The following is a 24551-nucleotide window of genomic DNA, read 5'->3' on the forward strand; positions in this document are numbered from 1 at the left end:
TTAGTTCCATGCATTTAAAATAGTGGAGAGCCGGCACACTTCCCAATTTTTAGTATAGCAAAAAGATATGGAATCTGAGTATCACTTCCTTTTCTATATTATAAAGACTTTACAAGTTACACTGTAACTTGGAATTCCTTTATTTTTTCTTTTCTGTCTAAATTACGTCCATAAAGAAAACTATAGGAAAGCAGGGTTTCAATTTCTACATACACTTCAACCTGAAACTGTGATGTAGTTAGAATTCTAGGAAGGATTTGCAGTAGTATACTCTTATTGTGCTTCATATGTTCTGATTACTGTCCTGAGTTATTCCCAAGCCTTATCCTTTCCCCAGCCTCATTGCACATATGTTCACAAACTACAATACACACACATACACACGTACATACACACTGTAGGCTAGAATATGTTCATGCTTCTGATACACTCGGAGTCAAACTTAATGTGTTCCATTTCTCAGGGCTGCAAATAAATCAAGTTGAAAAACACAAGGAAATTCAAATATGAATAAATTATTTCAATGACTCCACTTACAATATGTCCAAGATAATTGCATTGAGAATGCACTTACTTGCATGGGCTGGATGAATGATGACATAGTCACACAATGAGCTGCTGTTGAGTCTATTAATAATGGTGTCTTACAGAATCTGACTATAAAGGATATCCATAATTTGTGACTGGCAGAATACAGCAAAGTGACAAACAATATCTATGATTTGTTCCCAACTTTTAAGCTATGAAATATGATTATTTTTCACAAGCCCTATGTGCATATAACCTGAATCTCCAGAAGATATGTATGGATATTGAAGAGAAGCCTGAGTATGAAAGTGTCAAGTGCTTCTTTTCTTTGGGAGATAGAATTTCTCTTACCAACTTACTTTATCATGTAAAGTAAGAAAATTGAGAAGCAAGTGAGAAATAGTAAAGTCAAATTGGCCATACTTTACAAAAGCCATATGATTTTTTTTTTTTTTTTTTTGGTTTTATGAGGTAGGGTCTCAATATAGCCCAGGCTGACCTGGAATTTACTATGTAGTCTCAGGGATACCTTGACCTCACAGCAATCCTCCTACCTCTGCCTCCGAAATGCTGGGATTAAGGTGTGCACAACCACACCCAGCTAATATCTTTTTATATCCCTTTAGAACAAATAAGCATCATGCATATTTTAAAAATTGAGCTACTTAACAGATATTTAAATATTATCTGTCTTCAATTTCAGAGAAAATTCAGAACCTACCAAAAGAATTATCAATATGCTTATTAAAGTGGACAATTGAAACTTCAAAACTTTTTATAATTTGGATGACAAATGAGGAGGGAAAATTAAAAGCAGTAAAGCCTTCACTCTCCATGCCCCATTATTCACAGTAATGCTTCTCTATAGATACTTTCTAAAGTACATGAAATATAGCATGCAAGGGTAAATCACTCATGGATCATAACATTTTTGCTTTCACCTTCCATGGGCTGGTTTCACTATGTTTTCCTTTGAAGATCATCACCCTCCATAGAAAAATTAGTAATCTAACCACAAGCTTTCTTTCTATCTCCTGGATTCAAGTTGGTGGTAGTACTTACTTGGAATTCATTAGGCACTGAAAGCTGATTATTTAATAATGGAAAGCCATCAAACCAACAAGCACAATAGAAGTTGCCAAACATTCAGACTTTACTACAGACTCTTTGTTACACACACATGTACATGCATACACACACCAACATATAAATATACAACGTTCATATGAACCCCAAGGAATCTTTATTGCACAGTAAAGATGTAACTACAAGATATACATGAAGCTGAATATTACTCCAGTTTATTTCAAATCATCCAGCAATGGGCACAGAAAGTTAACTGAGTAGTAAAATCTTGACTGATTGTCAAAGCACTAAGTATTGATCTAATACTTTCACTTCTGAAAGCAAAAACCTGGAACCCAGTTAGTCAGGTTCTCTAAAGCATCTTTTAAGTTTAAGTAATGAATCTCCTCCCATATTAAAACAAAGTAGCCCAGAAGGTTGATTAGATGCACTTTGAAATGATAATAAACAGTCCCAAAACTACAAAGGAAAACTACACTGGGAAAGCCATAATGATCATCAACTACTTTTGTTGGAGCTAGGCCATCAACACTAGGTTCAGAATCAGCATAGTAGTGCTGTCTTGGAAGTTAAATTCCTAATTTAAGGCACGAAATGAAGGCAGAGCAATTAGCAATGTAGTCATGGTGCCTTATGAATATTTGTCTTCAATGTAGATGAAATACATTTGTTTTTGTTTTTTCTTTGGGTAGGGTTGGTGACAACAAGGAAAGATGAGATAGGAAAAGAAAAGAAAATAGGCAGATTCATATATTACCATATCCCTCTGCTTCCAGCATCCAATTCATTAATTTAAAGTTTCTGAGATGTAATCAGTTTTGTTTTGTAAAAAAAAGAAAAGATTCAGATTGTCAAAAGCGCAAAATAAATCAACATTGATGTAACAAAACAAGTCAGAAAATGAGAAAAAATGACATCTTTCAAGATCAACTGTTCCACAGAGTACAGAACAAGCTGGCAGTCTGCAGAGGGTCATACATTAACTAGCATAAGCAGTAGAGAAAGAAACATCTCTGACAGTCAATGCATATCAGAGTCAGGAGGCAAAAGAATCAGCTCTCCCTGGAGACTGATCTGTTGTGATATCTCTGTAGGTATAAATTTCTTTGCCACATTCAAAGGTCTTTTTTTATCTACCCTAATATACATTTTAGTGTCTCTTTTAGAATAATATTCACAACCACAAAAAGCTACATAGAATAAGAGTTTGGGATGTCTTAGAAACATGAAAGTATGATTCAGTTTTATCTATTTAAGGATACTTTTCAAAATAATTCTATAGTGGGCATGACAGACAGATTAAAATGATTAGAATATAGACAAAATTTTAAAATACAGAAATGTAACATTTATTCAAGAGATCATCATTCATATCTTACCATATATGCTTGTGAGTTCATTGCATTCACTCTTTTTGTTTTCTATTTGACAAATGTGTTCCAACTTACCAATTTTATACTGCATATTAAATGTATCAAGGGATAGGAAAATGGAAGATGCAATGATAAGCTAAGAGTTCACATCTAAGGTATGCAATCAACTAAAATTTTGATGTAAAATACTGATTAGTCTTACATATCAAGAGTATGCCAAAATTCAGGGTTAATATGCACTGAATGTATAAAGAAGAAAGAGAAACACATAAGATAGGAAGTGGAAAACTTTGCAACAGGTGAATAGGGAAGAAAAGACTGAGGAATGAAAAACAGGACACATAGAGGAAGAGAAAGCAGCCTTGCACAGATGGAGTTTAAAAAAATCAGGTACTGAAACTAGAGACATGGGAATAAACGTTGGAAGATGAATAAAAGAGATGAATGATATGGAGCTAGAATCTGAGAAGGAGTAAGTGAAAGATATCATGAGGCAATGAGCATAGCAATGTAAACATGACAGGGAAAGCAAAGAAGACAGGAAATTGAAATCCAGGGAAACTGAGAAAAGGAAATACTAGTTAAACTTGAGGCATTTTAATATTTAAAAAAGCTAAAGCAACGGCTTACTAAAATTTTAAACAAAATTTTACTGGCTCTACCTCTAGGAGGTAGAAGGAAATCGGTTTAGAAGAAAATGATACAAAGATTTGCAGTGGTTGAGAAGTATATTAGATGGCTGTGACAGTTGTTTATTTGTATTGTTAGATAAGGTCTCACTACACAGCCCAGGCTGGCCTCCAATTCTCTGTCTTGCTAGTGGAGTTCCTGTGATGCTGGGATTACAGGTATGGACTGCCAAAACAGTGGCTTTAATTGTTTGATCTAAAATTGTGAATCTGGGCTGCACAAAGGCAGCTTAGGATGGCTAGGAAAGGAGAATGAAAGAGAGACTACTGGTGGTTTTTCTTGCTTCTCCGTGACCATACACTTTGAATAAATAGTAGATTATCCATATGTATATTAGGATAATTTAAATGACAGCAGGAGAAAAAACCATAGAGACTAGAAGCTTGATATCATTGAGAAGTTGAAGTAGAAATTCAGACTGGACTAGGGGAACTGCTTTCTCACTCTGTTCCCTTCAAATCATAGGGCTGAGAACTCCCAGTAAAACATATTTCCTTTTCATTCTGCTTCTCCCAGATGGGCCAGGGAAGGAGCCCGCATCTGAGAAATGGTTCTGGGGATAAAGCATGGTGAAGGTTGGTTCCAAGGCCAGGTTCTCTGATAAGGCTCTTTTGCTAATCTGCCAAGTGCATCTGGCTGAAAAATGGGCCTCAGATTTTCTCACATGTGGCCTGCCAGAATGAACCACCAGCTGGGATAAAATGTGCTTACAGAGCAAATGAAGTGAGTGGATGATTCAATTGTTAAAGAATAAAAATCATAGGATATATTAGACATTCTATTTGTTGTTGTCAGCTCCACATTGTTGGGATGAATATCCAACCAAACACAATTTATGGGAGGAATGGATTGATTTCAGCTTACAAAGCCAGGGGAAGTTCCATCAATGGTAAAAGAAGTTGGTTTCCTTTCACAGATCTATGCAGAGAGAAACAACCAAACAGCCAGCAAGCATCAAAAAGAAGCAAGTTTGCAAGAACTGCCAGAACTCAAACTGTTCTCTCCACACCTTTGGGCTGGAATCAGATCTACCCTTAGTGATACTCCCCCAGTAGCAGAAATCTGCCTACTAGGGGCTGAAGTTACAAGCTCAAGTTTAACAAAGCACCTAAGTTTTAGGGGCCAAACTTTTACATTCTCAAATTCAAACTACCATACCATTAAAGGTTAAGTTGTCAAAATTTTTCAAGTGGGATTTTTGAGAATAATAAAATGATAAAAGACATAAGAATTATGAGAGAATGCAGAGTAAACATTATTTTAAATGTTTTATTTTTATTTGTTTATGAGAAAGAGAGAATTGATGCACCAGGAACTCCAGCTGCTGAAAACAAACTCCAAGCGTATGTGCCATTTTGTGTATGTGGCTTATGTAGATCCTGGTGAATCAAACCTTGATCCTTTGGTTTTGCAGGCAAGTGCCTTAACCAGTAAGCCATCACTCCAGCCCAAAAGTTATTTTAAAAAGCTAAATAGAAGAAGCACTTGATATAAAAAAACAATGTTGAAATTTCTATGACACTAGATGAATACCTAGGAAAATAATGCACTTGAACATAAAATAGTATAATTCTCTAAGAAGGAAATTGTAATGAAAACATAGATGATACAAAAAGAAAAGTTAAGAAAGAAGAATGACAAGGTTCACAGGAGAAATGTTTGCTGTACAACCAGAAGGACCTAAGTTCCATTCCCTGTACCCAAGTCAAAATGCTAAGCATGGTGGTGTGTAAATATAATGCCAGCACTGGGGAGGCAGAGATAGGCAGATTCTTGAAGCTTAAACTATACTAATTGGTGATCCCCAAGCCAATAAGGAAAAAAAGGTAGCTGGCATTCCTGAGGAACACACTCAGATTTGTCCCCTGGTCCCTGGTCCCCATAAACATGGATACACATACACACACACACATACACACACAGAAACACATACATGCATACACACACATACAATTTAAAAAATTTAATGGCCTAATAAAATTTAAGTATATAGAAGTGTTCCAAAATGAAATGCCGTAAAATGAAGAAAAGGAAATATCTGCAAACAGTAGATGTTTTCCATGATTTGGATAAACAAACCATATTTATTAGGCCTAGAAAGCATTTACCTCTTGCTCTGAGTGTAGAAGTATAAGTTGTTAATGACAAACTTTAGAATGACCTTACTAGTTTTAAAACTGAGCATGCAGAGCCTGCACAAAAGATTAATGGCACAGGATGCTAAAAGATGCGTTATCAGAATATTGAAAGCTCAGATATTAGAAATAAGAAATTTCATATCTAGGAAAGTGTCTCTCAAACAAGGGGATAAAAATAGCAGCTATAAAACATTTCAAAATTTCAGCTCTTTTATAATACAATGCTGGGTAAAGAACTTAAGGAGGAAAAATAGGCATAATTATTTTTTGATACATGAGTTAAAGGAATAAATACCTTGAAAATGTCTACCATTATCTTCTGTAAACAGCTAAGTCCAAAGGAAAAAGAAGTATAAAAAAGTGATGATTATGCTGGGCGTAGTGGCACATGCCTTTAATCCCAGCACTCAGTAGGCAGAGGTAGGAGGATTGCTATGAGTTCAAGACCACTCTGAGACTACAGAGTTAATTCCAGGTCAGCCTGGACCAGAGTGAGACCCTACCTCAAAAAAACAAAAAAATAAAAAATAGTGGTGATTAAAATTCCAGAATAAGTATAAGTAGGAGTACATTTGGATGGGAAAGAAAGATACAAAGCATGAGACATTGTCAAATTTTATCTTAATGTAACAAATTTATATATCTTATTTTAAAAAAAGGAAACAAAGGATATATAGGAAACAAAGAGGGCCACTTCCTCTAGAAATTGACTATGGTATATGAAGTGATGCTTCTGCTGAGAGCAAAGAGAACTGGGACAGACCAGTATCTAAACCCCTGGAAAGGCATTTCAGAGCTAACGGAGTAGTTAAAAAGCACCAGGCCATGATTTGAGAGAGAAAATTAAGAAAAATGAATTGTGCATTGGACACATTTTTACCTGGCAGCAGTCATCCATGCAGAGGACAAAACTGGAAGTTTGAGAAGCTCAGAAGGAAGTTTGACAAATTGGTGGGCTAGGAAACCCAACACTAGAGTCTATCTTTCCTCAAGAAAGGTGAGATAACCACCAAAGGACTATACTATGACAGAGAAACTTGATCATCCATATTCATGGCCACTCTAGTCACAATAGCTAGCAAACAGGATCAACCTATATGTCCATCAAGTGATGAATGAATAAATAAAATGTGGTACATTAGATTCTCCATTGTCAATAGATGGCCAGGAGAAAAGAAGTGCATTTTAAGAGAATTTAAGAGAGCCCTGAAAACCCAAGACTGAACAGAAATAAATGGACCATAAAAAGGCCAAAGCTCAAATTAATAATTTTAATTCTTATTGGAAAAGAGTATCCATTACTGTTCCTCCTTGTCTGTGACCAAAACCAAATTTAAATTTATATTATGAAAGATCAAATTAACTTGTCTTCAACTTATCATGACACTTCTGTAGACACAAAAACCAATAAGCAGTACAAGTAAGCAGGTTACACTGTGGTTCAACATACAGAACCCCGAAGTGATTCTACAGGGATGATAGACACAAGGTCATCAGAAGAATGACTCTATAGCAACACAGTCTTATAAGACCATCATTAGTAATTTGTTATTAAAGTGTATACTTTTCTAAAAATGTATAAGTCTATAAAAACAGTCACCTGCATTAGGACAGAGTTGCAACATTTTCAAGTGCTGATATTTTCTGAGAAAATGTTAAGAGTTTAAATTTTGCATTGTGTGCACAATATATGTCAAATATTTAATATTTTTATTAATATATAATGAATTGGGTTTCAATATGTTATTTTTACCAATAAATTTACGTTTCTCTTTCCCATTCATTCCGCTCTACCAACTTTGGGTCCTCCATCCACCACAGTCTCTAGTCCACATTCACCTGACATATGTCCTTTTGCCCTTTGCCCTTCTTAACACCTCTTTTATCCTTCTTATATTCTCCTATCCAGTTTCATAGATGACAACCATTCTCATTTACTTACATGCACACAAACATTTACAAAATTAGTATCCATACATGAAAGAGAACATAGTAATTTTTATCTTTCTGGGCTATGTCATAATACAGTATTTTCCAGCTCTTTCCACTTTTCTGATAATTTTGCATTTCTTTTCTCTTACAGATGAATAAAAGTCCATTGTGTATATGTGGCACATTTTCTTTATTCATTCATCACTTGATGGACATGTAGGTTGGTCCTATTTCCTAGCTATTGTTTCTAGAGTGGGCATGAATGTGGATGTGCGAGTATCTCTGTCATAGGATAGATGGTCCTCTGGGTGTATGAACAGGAGTAGTATATCTGGGTCATGTGACCCTCCAGCTTTTTGAGAGACCTCCACACTGAATTTCCATAGTGGCTGCTCCGGTTTACAGTCTCACCAACAATGAATAAAATCCCCTTATTCCACATGCTCACCAGCATTTGTTATCATTTTTTTAATGATAATCATTCTGACTGGAGCAAGATGGAATCTCAAAGTGGTTTAAATTAGCATTTCCATGATGGCTAAAGATACTGACCACTTAAAACATTTTGTTGGACAAAGAAAATATTACTTTAGAAAGTACTACTTACAAATATAATAAAGGAAAATGAAATTATTTTAAATATTTTGAAAGAAAGAATAAAGAAAAAGGCAATAAGAAATCAATAGAACAAAGTAGTACTAAGCTGACTGGTGTAAATTCATCATATCTCTATTTCACAGGCAATTACATTCAATGAAAATAGACAAAATGCTCCAAGCCAAAGTACGGGGTAGCTTGACATAACTTAAAAGAAATATAAATCAATAAGAACTGGCAAAATTTTTGCTCTGAAAATCTGAAAAGAAAACTATATACCATACAATGAATGGTTTATAAAGCTGATAATTACATATTATAATCCTAGATTTAAATTATATTACATGAAATAGTATATATTTTCATTATGTAAAAGAAGAAGTGAAAAGTTCTAATCTTGGACTAGAGAGATGGCTTAGTGGTTAAGCGCTTGCCTGTGAAGCCTAAGGACCCCGGTTCAAGGCTCAATTCCCCAGGATCCACACTAGCCAGATGCACAAGGGGGCGCATGCGTCTGGAGTTCGTTTGCAGTGGCTGAAAGCCCTGGAGCACCTATTCTCTTTCTCTCTCTCTCTCTCTCTCTCTCTTTCATTCTCTCTCTGTCACTCTCAAATAAATAAAAATAAACAAAAAAATTAAAAGTTCTAATCTTATTTGCACTTAACTTAATCTTGCAGTATGAAAAGCTAAGGTTGATATACAGCATGGAAATATAATCTAGATATCTAAATGTGAAGTGTAAAAATGCATAATTGCAGTGGTAGATTTTGAAACACATTTTTTAGGATTTGTATTGTATGTGAAAGCATGAACAACATGAAGAAGAATTGAACAACATAATTAATGAATAACAAAATTACTATTACTAATGTATTGGACCTAAACTTATAAATAAATTATAATGCATTGGACCTAAAACTTATAAACATACTGAATCTTCTTAAGCAAGTACCAATGCATCACTAAAATTGACCATTTGAGTCATACAAGTGTTAAAAATATCTTTAAAACACAAAATTATGCATGTTCTTATTCTCTAAACAGAACTCAAATATAGAAATTAGTATCCAAAAGCTAATGAGAGAATTCTCATGTGTTCAGAAGTTAAGAAACACATTTTAAATAATCAATAAATTAATGAAATCATAATGAAAATTAGGGGGGAAAACTTGTATTTAAGGAAAGTAAAAATGTAGCTCAACACAATTTTTTTAAAAATTTTTTTGTTTATTTTTATTTATTTACTTGAAAGTGACAGAGAGAGAAAGTGGTAGAGAGAGAGAGAGAGAGAGAGAGAGAGAGAGGATGTGCCAGGGCCTCCAACCACTGACAAAGACTTCCAGATGTGTGCACCCCATTGTGCATCTGGCTAATGTGGGTCCTGGGGAATCAAGCCTTGAACCAGAGTCCTTAGGCTTCACAGGCAAGCACTTAACTGCTAAGCCATCTCTCCAGCCCAATTTTTTGAGAAAGAATTGTAGCAATGATTCTAACATCATTTTATATTCATAAGATTTGAAGATGACCTCTAGTCACAAAAGTATGCATTTATTAGTTTGCCAACAGATTCTTAATGGAATTGTCATTGGCCATGAAAATTTTCACCATCTATATATTAAATCATATTTTCCAATAATAATTAACTATGGCAGGTTGCTGGATGCTGACCATTCCTTGAATTCTTGTGATGAAGCACAGCCATTTGGTCAATGCATTGACGTTTTCAATACATTATGTGTTATGTGCCAATGATTTATTTAGAATTTATCTTCAGAATTTCTCTTGCTTACAAGATTGTTCTTCCTTACTTTAATCTGTCCATTTGCCAGTTTGTTTTTAAGAAGCGGACTATGCTAACTTCTAATGATGTGCAGGTCTTGTTATCTTTCCATATTCTGATATAGAGCTGGTTCATTTAAATGTGACTTTTAGGGATTTCTACAGCTTTCATCTCAACTGTCTTTAGCAACATGGAGGACGATTACATGCCATGCTATCATGAGTCAGTTCCTAGACGTTACATTATACTTTTGTCTAAAGAAGTCTAAATAGCATACAGTATACCAAATGATGGATATATATTTTTAGTTTTCTTTGACTAGAAATGTGGGCCAAAATTGAAGATCTAGCCCTTAGGTCAAGTAACTATGGCTACTTGATCATTGACAAAAAGGGCAATAGCATACACTGCAGAAAAGACAGCATCTTCAACAAATGGCTCTGGACAAATTGGGTAACCACATGTACAAAAATGAGACAAAACACATTCATCTCGCCATAAACAAAAATCAACTTCTCTAAATGGATTAATGACCTCAATATAAGACCTAAAACACTTCAACTACTGGAAGAAAAATAGGAGGAATTCTCCATAATATAGGAATGGGGAAAGACTTCCTAGTAGTCCAGGAAATTAAACAATCACTCAACCAATGGGATCGCATGAAGCTAAAACATTTTGGCACAGACAAACATACCATAAGCAGAGCCAAAAGATTACCTACAGAAAGGGAGAAAATTATCACCAGCGATACCACTGACAGAGGCCTAATATCTAGAAAACTGAACAGAGAAGAGGAAGAAATACAAACGGCTAATACATACTTAAGGAAATGTTCAACATCCTTAATTATCAGGGAGATGCAAATTAAAACAACTATGAAATTCCACCTTATTCCAATAAGGATATCAATCATTAAAAAAATCAAGCAACAACAAATGTTGGTGATGATATGAACATATACAATAAAAGAAAGACAAACACCATATGTTCTCACTCATCTGCTCTTTCTAACCTGGATCAGCTTGAGTTTCTGGCATACCTGATAGGCAACTTGAGGCCTAGACAATAGGGATAAAAGGGTTTGGAGGAGAGAAGGGAAGGTTGGGGGAAAATAAACACAGAACAAAATCCAAAATGAACTGGTACCATAGAAACATTTCTCTTTGAAGGTAACTAAAAAATTTAACCCTTGGGGCTTGTGAAATGGCTTCATGGTTAAGGCATTTGCCTGTGAAGCCTGAGGACCCTGGTTCAATTCCCCAGAACCCACGTAAGCCAGATGCATGAGGAGGTCTGGAGTTTGTTTGCAATGGCTAAAGGCCCTGGTGGACCCTTTCTCTCTTTCTATCTGCCTCTCTCTCTCTCTCAAATAAATAAATAAATAAAATATTTTTAAAAATTAACTCTAATCAGAGTATGGGGAGATCATCTGGAAAGAAGGGCCCTGGAGAGGGTGAGATGAAGCCTAACCTTAAAAAAAGTTATTCTCTGGTCTATATTGCTCAGTACCAGAAAACAGTGATACCTACATTGAAGTGTTGATCAGAGAGACCTACAAGGTCCCCAAAACAAGACAAGCTTCTGTCAAAGCATTTGATTACCTGTCTGTGGTAATAAGTAAGATGCCATTGTTGAAGACATGATATACTGTTGTCACAGAACAAGGATAGACCTGGCTGGCATCAAGAAGAGAGCCAGTCCTCAGACAGTTTGTCCATCTAGTGCTTAAAAGAGCTACATGAGCTACTGGGGGAAAGTAGCCAAGAATGGTGTAAGCAAGCTACTCACAAGCAACCAGCCTGATAAGATGTACACACCAGTGCAATGGTGGCACATAGCCTTGGTGGGTAACCAATAGCTTTCTGAATGGCTAAGAAATCCACTCAGTGGAAAGGAACCAATAGCTGGAACTGTGAACCAAGTCAGAATCCTAAGGAGACAAGGATTGTGGTCTTCAATGACAAACTCCCACGAGTTTTTGGATAAAAGAGGAGCTATATACATCAAAATGTTCCTAAATTAATGCTTATCCCATTTAACCTATGATAATTTCAGAAAATGTTGGAGAATCTTTTTTTCTTTCCTCAGACGGTAGCAATCTAAGAATTGAAACCACCCTTTGCACTTTGGCCAAGGCCCAGGTGAAACCATATCAGAACTGGGAAGATGAGCGAGAGTTATGCTTCCATGGTGAGCCTGATAATCAGCATCAGGGTGAAGAAAACACATGCCAAAGCAGAGATCTAGAGGCTCCTAAGAGCTCATCAGTGAAGTAGACTTAAAACATACTCACCACGGTTCAGGGAGTATTGCAGAAGAGGGGATGGAAACATTGCCATAGCCACAGGTAGGGCATTGTCCCACCCCACAATAACTGACTGCTTCTGTCACAACTCATAACCCACAACCCCATGAGGAATACCAGCAAACCCACTGAGGAGGGACCCCCAGCAGAATGGGAGCTGGGAGGACAGAAAAGATGGTACCAACACATAATGCATGCATACAAAGTATGTTCTTAATTTTAAAAAATGTAATTCTAGATATTATATCCTTGTGATCATATTTTAAATGGCATCATTTTCAATTATTTCAATTCTGAATCTGTATTTCTAGTATATAGAGAAATCATTGATTTATTATATTGAACTTATATTTAAGTGTCTGAAATTCTATTTTTCCTACAATTTTATTGAAATTTCTATGTAAAATAATTCACATATTGCATAGATTGGTTTTGATTCTCTCATGATTGCATCCTTCTTCCTTTGAACTATGTTTTTACTTCTCACAAATTCTCTCTCTCAAATCCAAGAAAATTCAATAAGATAAGAATACAGCCAGGCATGGTGGTACACACCTTTAATCCCAGCACTTGGGTGGCAGAGGTAGGAGAATCACTATGAATTTGAAGCCACCCTGAGACTATATAGTGAAATCCAGGTCAGCCTGAGCTAGAGTGAGACCTGACCTTAAAAAAACAAATAATAGGGGCTGGAGAGATGGCTTAGCAGTTAAGTGCTTGCCTGTGAAGCCTAAGGACCCTGGTTCAAGGCTCGGTTCCCCAGGTCCCACGTTAGCCAGATGCACAAGGGGGCACACACGTCTGGAGTTGCAGAGGCTGGAAGCCCTGGCACGCCCATTCTCTCTCTCTCCCTCTATCTGTCTTTCTCTCTGTGTCTGTCACTCTCTAATAAATTTTTAAAAAATTATAAAAAAATAATAATTATTATAATAATAAAATACAGTTATTGGTGGATATCTTATGTAATAGAACCCATTCAGGCACCCACACACACACACACACACACCCACAGGAGAGTAGCCCTGGAACCTCAGCAGGCAGATCTAAGATTTAGAAAAGTTTTAATTGTATTCTGAACTTACTAGAGGATTTTAGGCATGCACAGAATTGTTAGAAGAGGAAGAAAAAATCTTATGCTGAAGATTCTCTTTTCTTATCCAGAAATTTAAGAATATAGGTTAAGGCATATATAAATGACTTTGGTTAATAATGCCTATAATGTAATGTAACTAATCTATCTAATCTATCATTTTTATGTAACCTTTCAAGCTAAGTCCAGATACATATTTGACTTTGAAAGTACTAGAAGGTTACTCTATTACCTTTCTATTGTTATTAAAGTAAACCCCAGAAACATCAGTTTAACTCAAATTTACTATCACAAACTTCTCTAGTCTTGTGATTCTGTTTCTTTCTTGATTGTTCTTCAGCTTTCAAATGTACAGAGCCAGACCTCAAGATGATGGGTAAATAGATCTTCAAATGGCCTTATATGACAAACCATTTCCCATTGAAAACATCAAAATAAAAGAGCATTACTTTTACCCTTGCATTGTGGATTTCAGTCTGAGCACAGATCTATCTTACAGTCAAACTTGAAGAAATTAAATATCCACTTAAAATAAAAGAAAAATAAGCCATGAAGCAACCGTCCAAACACATTCTCAGCAAAACCATTCTTTTTAGCCTGGACTTTTCTAATGGTTATTTTATTCACTTGGCTATTGAAATGATAGGTTTAGATTTAAAAATCATTATTGTGATGTAAAAGTACTCACAACAGGCAGAGTTCTAAGATGATATGCACATCGTAATGTATTGAATTACTGTTAAAATGGTGGCACCTTTTAAAAATTTTGAGTCTAGTTCTACAATGAATCTTTGTAAACTATTGCTCACTGAGGGAAATTAGGAATGTTTATAGTATGTAGAGTCTTACAGAAAATACTGTAATGCTTTTATTCACATGAAATAATTAAAGCAAAAAATACTAAGATAGTTCAAAGTAATGTTCAATGACAAGTCTTATTTGTTTGCAAGTTTTTGGACAGTTTTAACAAAGTGCTTCAAACATTGTCAATATTTTGACTTCCTAAATGTTTGCTTCCTTCAAAATAATGTAAGCACTTTATCAAACTGGAAAAAAGGGCTGGAGAGATGGCTTAGCAGTTAAGGTGCTTGCCTACAAAGCCAAAAAACCCAAGTTCAATTCCCCAAAACCCACATAAGCCAGATGCACAAGATGGCACATGCTTCTAGAGTTCATTTGCAGTAGTTGAAGGTCCTGGCATGCCCATTCTTTCTCTCTTTCTCTCACTCTGAAATAAATAAACAAAAAAAAATGTTTTTTTTTTTTAAAGAAAACTGAGAAAGTAGGCAGAAATGACATATAAGTCTAGCAGATAAATAAACCAATTCCAATTTCAATTTCTCTCTTCTAGCATTTTCTCCTTTGTCTACACTTGGATTTAAGAACCTTAACATTCATTCGGCAGTCTTGTTTATAATTGCTTCCAAAAGGAAAAAAAAAAAAAAATTCTAAGCGAGCAGAGCTCTATCAGAGAGATCACCAATTCTAAATCAGTAAAAGTCTAAGGTAATGAGGTTTTACTATATCCTAGAGAAAAATCTCCCAGCCCTAACCTTTGTTAAAGATTTATAGGATAGTCTGAAACATGACTTAGGGGCTAAAAGAGCTAACAAAAAAGATAATCATGGATTTCTACTACATGGTCTTTTTTTTGTTGTTGTTGGCATGTTAGTGCTATCTGTGACTATTTTTTTTAAGGAAATTTATTTCTTATCAGGGAGCTTCACAGATTAGCAATTTACCCAAGGTCCATCTGAAAAATACCTCTTATGTTTTAAATTCACTTTTTTTTTTCCTGTTACCTTGTGTAAGGTGATGTTATGTGTGAAGAAAGTAAACCTTTCTAAAATTTGTATAGCCTGGAAAATCAAAGATACTTATCTATAAGGATCTGAAAGTTTGGGTCACTTAAGCAGAATTCAGTCATGTGTGTGTGAGATCTGCACATAACTAGTAGTGACATTTTACAAATGCAACATGGTCCAAATGTTATAAAAACGTATCGTCAGGCTGTGCTAGGCAAATACTCAACTTGGTGTGAGTGAAATAACACTTCTTTTCTCACCTAAAAAAGATAGTTACACTGCTCCAATACATAAGAAACTTTATTCAATTTTTGATATTGGTTAGAAAAAAAATGCCCATTTCTCAAAAAATTGCTAGGCTTCTACCTTTCCCAATATGATTTTCTATGCACATAGACCTTGTAATTTCATAAACTGAATTAATTATAACTATGGTTGAAACATCCAAATTTTACATTATTCATTTCCCATGTTAGAAACCAGTTAGGTGCAATTTCTGTTTCTATTAAGAATTCAAACACGTTCTACACCTTGTTCTCCTATCTTAGAGATGTCAATCCTGATGGATTGGAAATTTCAATGAATAGAATACCTAAAGGCAATTAGAACAACAAGCCAATTATAAGTATACAAAATTTGTCCTTACTGATATAATTCTTCATTCATAGTTGTTAAAAATCTTGCATCAAATGTACAGAAATGCCTTAGGAAAAAAACAGTGGGTATTGTATAAAAAATAGTTCCTAAAAAGATAAATAGCAATGGTTTCCTAGTAGTTCATAGTCATGACTCTACCACTGAATACCTGTGCAAATAATCGTGAACTTATTTTTGAACATCTTTGCTGCTATTCTGTAAAAAATATACTGGTGCCACATAAGCTCCAGAACTTACTAAAAAAAAAAGAATAAAATAATAGGGTGGGAAAGATAAAGTTGAATAATGAATGTGCTTACCTGCAATGCTTGACAACCCACATTTGATTCCCCATACCCAGGTAAAGCCAGATGCACACAGTAGTACCTGCATCTGGAGGGTTTTTTTGCAGTGGCTAAAGGCCCTGGCAACCCTTTCTCTCTTCTCTTCTTTTCTCTTCTCTTCCTCCACCTCTCTCTCTTTCTTTCTCTTTAAAAATAAGTAAACAAAACATTAAAATATTTAAGAATAAAAAGAAAATAAAGTCAAATACTAAGTGCATCAAAGACTCTAAAAAAATACAAATCCATGTTTCAAATGCTCTAGGATCTCTCTCTCTCTCTCTCTCTCTCTCTCTCTCTCTCTCTCTCTCTTTCTCTCTCTGTAAGTATAGAGAGCAGGTAATTTTTTAGTTTGTGCTTAAAATGTCATAACAGTAAGGTTTTGGGGAGGAAAGGTCAGTTGTTCCCCAATTCCCAACAAGAGAAGATCTTTCACAAATAATGCTACAATACTTCTAATATATCTTTTAAAAGTATTTTATTTATTAGAGAGAGTGAGGAGGGAGAGTGAAGGAATGAGTAGGCATGACAGGACCTATTGCCACTGAAAACAAACTCCAGATGGATGAGCTACTTTGTGCATCTGGCTGCATGTGGGTGTTGAGTAATGGAACACAGGCCCACAGGCATTATAAGCAAGCACCTTTAACTACAGAGACATCTCTTCAGCCTAATGCAGTGCTTCTTATCACCACTTTCATTCTTTTTCTAAAGTCACATTATTTTATCTTTGTTCTGTAATTATCCCTAGAACCAAAAACAAAACAAAACAAAAAAATCAGTAAACTTCTATACTCTGCATCTGACATTACCTGTCCCCACACCATTTTTTCCCTACATGATGCAGGGGTTAAATTTCCAATTCTAATCCATATGAACCCACATGAAATAACAAAATGAGTAGAGGAAACAGTGAGAATAGAGAGAGGGAATCTCCCCATGATGTTGCCTTCTAAAGTATTGTGGGGTATTTCTCTGGCATTTAATAAAGTTAATCTACTTCAGAAACCTTCCCTGCTCAAAGAGAGGAGGGCCTAGGGGAGGGATGCAAGGAGAGAAGTGAAGAGAAAAGATGAAAAGAAGAAAGAGAAGAGAAGAGGACAACAGCAAGTGTGAAGCTATCAGTTACTCAGAGTTTATAGGATTATTCATGACAGAAATGGAAAATCCAAGAGCTCAACTTCTATCTCTGAGATGTGTGGACAGTAGTGTTTCTCCAAATGCACTCTTGAAAGTACAGAGATAATTTTCCTGTGTTCCATACCAGCAATTAGCTCCTATTTCAAAATGTATTTTCCTAGTCTCCAAACCAGTCCTTAGTTCTTTACTCTGATCTTTTTGGGGTTATCATTTTTTATCCAGAAAGACTTTTGATACTAAGTATCAGCCTACTAGGATAGCTTAAAGCCCAAAATTGGCAGAGGAACCTCATTGTCATCCCCATGTTTCAGTTTCCAAGAGTCCAGCCCAGGGAAAACATGAAAAATAAAAACCTATTTTCACATGCAACCAGCACTACTAGCTCAGTTGCTGAGATTAGCTCATGAGGGTGGAGGAAGTGTGTACCCGTTCCCTTTCATGTATGTATCCTTTTTATCCTCTTCCATCTGCAGCTCAATGGATAGAAAATGTGATGGTTGGAGAAATCTGTTCATTTGGTAAAACTGTTTGGAGGTGTCAAGGCTAAGAATAGTCATAGGCTGACATTAAATAGTAGGGACACATGCTGAGCTGGCTCACCCAAAGCTGGTGTCTACAGCAGTATGCTAAATTAGAATTCAAATGGGAAACCATTTTTAGAATATTCCCAGGCCTGATTACTCAAGGACATTTTATTTTATAGATGCAATGTGGCCCATGGGCCAGGTGATTCAAATGCACATAGAAACCATTTATAAACCAAAAGGTAAGAGGGAAAACTATACAGTACTTCAGAAGAATTTTCCCTGAACCCATTGCTAGAAGCTACCTAAACCTCGGCAGGTTACATAGAAAAGCCATCTAGGAGAATCTAGATGTTTCTGAGGTTATGGGGCAATTCTAGTCTTTGAAGTTTTCCAGATTACACTTTCTCTAACAGTTTGGCCGATTAAAACCTTTACAATATATTCAGATGAAACTGACTGTGCATCTAAATCTTTGTCACAATTATAGTAAAAATATCCATTTCCTTTGGAAGCCACATCACACCAGTCATTGCTCCTTTAATTCATTTGCAAATGTTCACACTTAAATGCTTGTTTAATTAAACAGGTAGTTGTACGAAAGAATAGGTCATTCTTTAGACAATATTTAGGAAACAATTTGTCAGTGGATCTACTCTGGAGATTTTCCTGCATTTTCCATTAAAAACAAATCTTTTTCATGCCTTCAGATTTTACCAAACTATTTAAGTCTGTTTTCTTTCACAAACTATCAAACACATTTGTTCAAAGAAATGTGTTAATTCACAAGTTTACAGGGCAAGAAGCCTTAGGCTGCAGAGCTCATACTGCATTCAAGTACATAACTCTACCTCTAGGCAAGACCCTGCCAACAAGCTAGCAAATAAACTGAAAGTGTAACCCATCTTTTAGGGCTGGAGGAAAGATATTTCCAGTGATTCCAATGTTTAGACAAGCTATGTTGCCTATCTTCATGCCTAAAAGGATGCCTCTAGTTACTTAAAGCTATCTCTTCACATTTTCTTCACCACAGAGTTGGAACACATGTGTTAATAAATCTGATGATGGTGTTTCACAGACATTAAGCCAAATGACCCCATTCCTCTATCCTTTTCATTATAGCCCCCACTGAATCAGTCAATATTACTGTTCTCAGAGGGCTAAGAATATACTTTATACTTACGAGGGCTCAGAGGGCTAAGAAATTACTTTGTACAGATGTTTATTCTTCTAAGAAAATAAATTATTTAATAAACAATTTATTAAAACAAATATTTACTAAAAATTAGCAACAATGGACATGCTCTAGGTACTAGTATTCAATAGTAATAACAGACAAACAGATCAAATTTGCGCCCTTGAAAGGTAGAACCAAACTAGTGAGGGGAGACAGAGAATCAACAAAGCAGGCAAGACAAGAAATATAGATATGACTGATTGGATCTTGTTTCACTGACAATGGAAAACCAATAGCAAGAGCAGGTTTGGGAGACAAGATTAGGAGTTTGTACCTGGAAACATTGTGTGAGAAGCTGGTGTGATTTTTTTTTTTTTTTCAAGGAAGTATCTCACTCTAGCCCAGGCTGACCTAGAATTCACTATGTAGTCTCAGACTGTCCTCGAATTCACAACATCCTTTTAACTCTGCCTCCCATGTGCTAAGATCAAAGGTGTACACCACCACACCCAGCCACTTGTGTGATTTCTATTAGCCTTGTCAAGCAGTCAGTCAGATACTGTCTTTCAGAATTGAGAAGAGATATTTTAGACAAGCAAGATTTTGGCAGGAACCCCTGCTCTGTAAGGTGCTTTCACAGAGTGAGCAGGCCAGATCCTCCTTTTCTTCATAGCCCTCTTCCCAGTTCTCTGGTTCTGGTCAGTTCCTCTGCTGCTGGCTTGGGACCACCTGGACCCTACAAGCTTGCTGAAGAAGCAGACCCCTTGATTCACCTTCCTGATTGAAGTCCTCTTGGGTTCCCAACACACAATCCCCTGCTCCACGGGGTGCACATGCAGAATGAGTTCGCCTGAGTTCCAGGTTCCATTCCCACATCCCAGTTCTCTGGTCCCAGTTCTACTGCTGTTGGCTTGAGACTGCCTGGACCCTGGGAGCTTGCTGGAGAAGCAAGTCCCTTGCTCTGCCTTCCAGATTTGATGGCCCCTGGTTCCCCAAATCCTTGACAGCCTGATCTGGAGGATGCACACATGGAGTGGGTAGGGCAGAGCTTCAAGTTCCTTCTCCTCTGCCCACTTCCCTGGTCTGGGTACCCCGGCTGCTGCCTTGGGGCAAAATGGTCCTTCCCTGTGAGCTGCAGAGGTAGGCCTTTTGCTCAAGTTTCCTAATTGGCCCCTGAGTATCCATATCCCTAGAGCAAGAGGATATACAGGCCACTATAGGAGCTGGCTTCTTACACCTGGCTATCCAGCTTCCCAGATCCGGGTTCCACAACACCTGATCCCCATAGGCTGAAGAGTATGTGCAAGCGGAGTGAGTAGGCCAGAGCTGCCAGTTCCCCGTATCCCATTTCCACAGGTATTTTTGGAGTACTTGCAATCTCCACAATTGGGGCATCTGCAGTCACAACCCCATCATACACAAATTCAATTCACATTTAAAACAGAACACCCACTGAAGATCCTACAAGGATAAATATTTGCTTCCCATTCTATAGAGTAAAATGTTCCCGCAAGATGGGTAGACCACAATACATACGCACGCGTGCAGACGTGCGCGCATGCACACACACACACACACACACACACACAGAGCCAATGAAATACAGAAAACAGTGATCTCCACCAAGAATTTGCACTCCTACAATGGAAGCTGCCACTAAAATCATGGAGAAAACAACAGAAATTGAATCCCAAAATGAAAACACAACAACCAATTGACCCTAATCAAAAGAATTGCTGAAATAAAAGCAAGCCATCAAAAAAAATCCAACAATCACATAAATGGAATTGAGAGGAATCACCTCTCAGAACACTCAGCTTTGACACAAGGCATTACTCAAGTGAATAAAACCTTATAAGCCTCAAAAGAGATATAACAGCTGGAGAAATGGTATAGAGGATAAAGCATTTGCCTGACGTGCCAAAGGACACAGGTTTGATTCCCCAGATCCCATGTAAACCAGATGCACAAGGTGGCACATGCATTTGGAGCTCATTTGCAGTTGACAAAGGACCTGTTGTGCCCATATTCTCTCTCTCTCTCAAATAATAACAATAGCAGAGTTACTCCTATGAAAGACACAACCTTTGACCTGGAAGACAAGACAGAGGAAATTGACTGGGAGACCAAAACTTTGCTAAGTTCAACAATTAATATGAACACAATACCATAGAACTGTGGGATAAATGACCAAACATCCAGATCATAGGTATATCTGAAGGAGAGCAAATCCAGGTCAGATACATAGAGAACATAGTCAACAAAATTATGAAAGAAAAATTTTCCCAACCTCTCAAAAGAGAGGCCCATCCAGATACAAGAAGCTTGTACAACATGACAATGGGACTAAAAAGAAACTCTCCAAAGCACATCATATTAAAACTCTTAACAATGAAAATGAGGAAGGAGTTCTAAAAGCAACAAAAAAGAAACAACTCTCTACATACAAAGGCACTTCCATCAGAATTACCTCAGATTTCTCAATGGAAACCCTGAAAGCCAGAAGGGCCTGGAATGGTACACTTCAAAATAAAAAAACTACAGATTCCAACCTGACCTATTCTACCCAGCAAAAGTGTCCCTCATAATAGATGGTAAAAGGAAAAGTTTCCATTAAAAAATGTCAGCACGACGATTATATGAACACAAGCCCAAACCTACTTACAATACTTCAGGGAATACTGCACACAGAAGATTCAGACAACCAATTTCAAGTGCCTGCAAGAATAGGATCATACTAACAAAAACTAGAGCAGACTCAAAATAAAAAAAGAAAGAAAAACATAAGGAAGCACCAAATCCCATAAGCCACCCTATCATGGCAGGTATTAAATTAAACCACACAGTTATGACCTTAAACATTAACAGTCTTAACTCACCCATAGAAAAGACACAAGCTAATGGGGTGGATCAAAAGAAATGGGCCTTCTATCTGCTGTCTTCAAGAAACCCACATCACCACTAAAAACAGACACCTCCTCAGGGTGAAAGGATCGAAAATGATATTACAAGAGAATACAAACAAGAAACAGCCAGGTGTGGCTATGTTAATATCTGATAAAATAGACTTCAAACCAAAGTAATAAAAAAGTACTAAGGCCACTTCTTACTCATCAAGGAAATAATCCAACATGAGCACATCACAATCATAAATCTAGCTGCTCCAAATGCAGGTGCACCACAGTTTATAAAACAAAATCTATCTGACAACAGAATGGACACAAATAAGAACACCATCATAGTCAGAGATTTCACTACTCCACTAGCATCAATAGATCATCCAACCAGAAATCAACAGGGAAATAATAGAGCTCAACAGCACCATAGATCAACTAGACCTAATAGACATCTACAAAAATTTCCACATTAATGATACAGAATATACATTCTTCTCAACAGCACATGGAACATTTTTTCAAAATAGACCATATATTAGGATATAAATCATGCCTCAGTAAATTCAGGAAAATTGAAGTAACTTCCTGCATCATATCAGATCAAAATATTTTAAAGCTAGAAATCAACAACAAGAGACACATCAAGAACTCCACCATCTCTTGGAGACTAAAAAACACTTTTAAACAATGAAAGAATTGTGGAAGAAATAAAAAAAGAAATTATAAAATTCCTAGAATTGAATGATAATGCAAACAACTTATCAAAACTTATGGGACACAATGAAGGCAGTCCTAAGGGAAAAAGTCTTAGCACTGCATGCCTTCAGAACAAAGACAGCAAGATCCCAAATCAATAACCTCACTGTCCACCTAAAGGCATTGTACAAACAAGAAGAGTCCAATACTAATAGCTCCAGATGGAAAGAAATAACAAAGATCAGAGCAGAAATTAATAAATTGGAAACAATTGAAAAATTGATGAAATGAAGAGATGGTTCTTTGAAAAAAAAAATAATCAAGATGTAAAAACCCCTGACCAATTTGATCCAGTGAAAAAAGAGAAATTTCAAATTAGTAAAATCAGAAATGAAAAATGAGAAGCCACAACAGACATCAATAAAATTGGGAGACTCATCAGGACATATTTCCAAAATCTCTACTCCACACAACTGGATAATGTGGGAAAAAAAAAATGGATGAATTCCTAGCCACATACTCCCTACCAAACTAAACGTAGAGTAGATTAATCTCCTAAGCAAACCTATCACACATAGAGAAATTTAAAACCTCCCCAGAAAGAAAAATCCAGGACCAGATGGCTTCTTAGCTGAATTCAATCAAAACTTCATTGAAGAACTGAAACCAATTTTTCTAAAACTCTTTCACATAATCAAAGAGTAGAGAATCCTCCCCAACTCCTTCCTTGAAACTAGCATAACCCTAATACCAAAACCAGACAGATATGCAACAAGAAAAGAAAACTATAGAAAGCTGGGTGTGGTGGCGCATGCCTTTAATCCCAGCACTTGGGAGGCAGAGGTAGGAGGATTGCCATGAGTTCAAGGCCACCCTGAGACTCCATAGTGAATTCCAGGTCAGCCTGGGCTACAGTGAGACCCTACCTCAAAAAAACAAAAAAATAAATAAAATAAAAGAAAGAAAGAAAAGAAAACTATTGGCCTATATCCTGTACAAAATCCTCACAAAGCAAATTCAACAACATATCAAAAGCTTTATTCACCTTGATCAAGGCTTCATTCCAGGGATGCAGGGATGGTTCAACACATGAAAATCAGTCAATGTAATACAACACATAGATAATTTTGATCATAAGAAACATATGATCATTCAATTGATGCAGAGAATGCCTGTGACAAAATACAACACCACTTCATAATCAAAATGCTGGAGAGAAAGAAATTTTTAAAAAAAAATGCTGGAGAGAATAGACATGAAGGGTTTATATCTCAACACAATAAAGGCTATATATAAAGCATCTAAAGCCCAAATAATACTTAATGGAGAAAGACTTAAAGAATTCCCTTTGAGATTGGGAACAATACAAGAGTGCCCACTCTCACTACTGCTCTTCAATATTGTATTAGAAGTCCTACCTGAAGCAATAAGACAGGAGAAAGATATACAAATTAGAAAGGAAAAGTCAAGTGAGCCCTACTAGTAGATGACACAATCCTATATAGAAGTGACCTGAAAGTCTCCATCTCAAAACTTCTAAAGGTGGTTAATTTCTTCAGTAAGGTGACAGGATACTAAATCAACACACAAAAATCATTAGCCTTTCTGTATGCAGAGGAAAAATATACGAAGGAAGAAATCATTAAGGCTGACCCACTTTTCAACAAAAACAAAACATAAATACCATAGAATAATACTAACCAAGGATGTGAATGACCTATATAATGAAACATTAAAAAAAAATTCAGTAAAGAAATTGAGGAGGATTTGAGAAGATGAAAAGACCTCCCATGCTCCTGGATAGGTAGAATTG

Source organism: Jaculus jaculus, chromosome 1, assembly GCF_020740685.1.
Source record: "Jaculus jaculus isolate mJacJac1 chromosome 1, mJacJac1.mat.Y.cur, whole genome shotgun sequence".
In the NCBI taxonomy this organism is placed as follows: Eukaryota; Metazoa; Chordata; class Mammalia; order Rodentia; family Dipodidae; genus Jaculus; species Jaculus jaculus.